Raw genomic sequence first — 2,500 nt, 5'->3', positions numbered from 1 at the left:
GAATCTGAGTTGCAAATCCAACATCCAGCCTCCATTTCCCTAAAGCGATGCCAATGTTATTAAAACTGAGCGGAGGTTGGGGAGATTAGGGGCGGCTTGCAGGAAGGTTCGGGTTGAGAAGAAGGAAAAAGAAAGTGAAGTGGCACGTGAAACACCAAGATGATCCTAGTGCAGTATTAGTAGTGAACTTCCGACGTTGACCACGCTACAGTAACGTTTCAGTAGACGAGCTAGGTTAGTTGCGGTTGTTTTGGGTAATTTAGTTATAAATGTGAAACGAACGAAGGCGGTGAGATGTACAAACAGGAGGATGTGTGTAGAGCAAGATATGTTATTTGTAGAGAAAACGTGCCACGACTTTGTATAAAACAATTCAAAAATAAGAAAGCATATGCTGAGTATGCTGAGGCCAACACTAATGCTTCTTTCTTTGATACATATGCTGATGTGACATAATGAATAGGTCAGTAAATGAAAAAAAAAATATATATATATGGTGTACAAAGAGATTATTTTGCACAAAAACCGCGCTCACTAATACCCTTCTGTCGACACAAAGCCACATTGTACTGGAGGTTGCCATTCAACACATAACCGAGGAATATATTCACCAAGTCAACGCTGTGTGAAATCGCTGATGGGACCACTGCCTGCTAACACATTTCACCTCTCGCTGCCGAAGCACGCACGGGAGCACGCGCACACACACACACACACACACACACACACACACACACACCGCGTAGTGTAGTGGTTAGCACGCTCGACTCAATCGAGAGGGCCGGGTTTGAGTACCGGTAAGCGGCGAGGCAAATGGGCAAGCCTCTTAATGTGTGGCCCCTGTTCACCTAGCAGTAAATAGGTACGGGATGTAAATTGAGGGGTTGTGGCCTCGCTTTCCCGGTGTGTGGAGTGTGTTGTGGTCTCAGTCCTACTCGAAGATCGGTCTATGAGCTCTGAGCTCGCTCCGTGATGGGGAAGACTGGCTAGGCGACCAGCAGACAACCGAGGTGAATTACACACACACACACACACACACACACACACACACACACACACACAAGCCAGAGGACCAGGGTTCGATTCCCTGGCCGGGTGGAGATATTTGGGTGTGTCTCCTTTCACGTGTAGCCCCTGTTCACCTAGCAGTGAGTAGGTACGGGATGTAAATCGAGGAGTTGTGACCTTGTTGTCCCGGTGTGTGGTGTGTGCCTGGTCTCAGGCCTATCCGAAGATCGGAAATAATGAGCTCTGAGCTCGTTCCGTAGGGTAACGTCTGGCTGTCTCGTCAGAGACTGCAGCAGATCAAACAGTGAAACACACACTCTCTCTCTCTCTCTCTCTCTCTCTCTCTCTCTCTCTCTCTCTCTCTCTCTCTCTCTCTCTCTCTCTGTATGAGAGAGAGAGAGAGAGAGAGAACATCCAATCATTCCTTTAAGCCGCAATGAAAATCAAAGGAATGTTCATGTTTCCTCGTGGACGACTTTCAGTGCAGGTAACAACTTTCCCACCGGTGATTCCTGCTCCCAGGAAGTTGAGGACGGCCTGAACGAGAATCACTGATAATATTTGGACAGGTAGGAAAAAAAAGATAATTAATATTTTCAAAGATTACAAACAAGAAATGCAGGGAAAAAGAATGTAAGAAATGATCATAAGAGCAAACGAAGTACTCGGAAGAAAAACTGAGATAAATACGTAAAATATCCTGAAAATAAACTTATACACATAATATTTAGAAAATAAATAAAAAAAAGCAATAAAAACCTCAATTACCAGCTCAAGGAAGCAAAAATCTCTCTAAAAAAATAATCTGAAATCTAGAGATGAATAAATTCTTGGAGGTATGTAATTACGAGCCTTGAGGGAGTCTGATGAGCAGCACGTCAAGATAATGACGCACAAGTAGGAGCCATCAACCTCCATTTCTCTTCCTATATACCAGGGAACAGACACACACGCTCCGCCTGACACAATGATGAGGTTTTCTCACTATACGAATCAGCATTTTTTTTTAAGATACCGGAGAGGAAAAAATAGTGTAAGACAGCATGATTTTTCTCTATTTCGCTGTTATTAGAGATGAGCGTGTTTTGTAGTATCTCCACTAGTAAGGAAATATTGGTAGGGACGGTAATGGACACTTCAAGGCTCTTTAAATGTATGGGTAAAAGCATAAAACAAAATTAAGGCATCTTCGTTCCCTTGAAGCACATTCGTCTGTGACTCAAAACTCCCATTATTCTATTACATAGTGTGTATCCAACTGGCAGAGTCAACAGCCCCACTGAACACAGTCAGTGATCTCTATAAACGTGTATACTGGTTGTAAGTATCTTTTTTTTATGTCGATGTGTCAATTACTAAACCTCTCTCTCTCTCTCTCTCTCTCTCTCTCTCTCTCTCTCTCTCTCTCTCTCTCTCTCTCTGGTACATTGGAATATCAAAAGTTCTCATTTCTAAAAAAAAAAAAAAAGAAATAAAATAGAAAATAGGAGAG

This window comes from Portunus trituberculatus, chromosome 18 (genome assembly GCF_017591435.1).
Source record: "Portunus trituberculatus isolate SZX2019 chromosome 18, ASM1759143v1, whole genome shotgun sequence".
Lineage (NCBI taxonomy): Eukaryota > Metazoa > Arthropoda > Malacostraca > Decapoda > Portunidae > Portunus > Portunus trituberculatus.
This window is presented reverse-complemented; position numbering follows the sequence as displayed.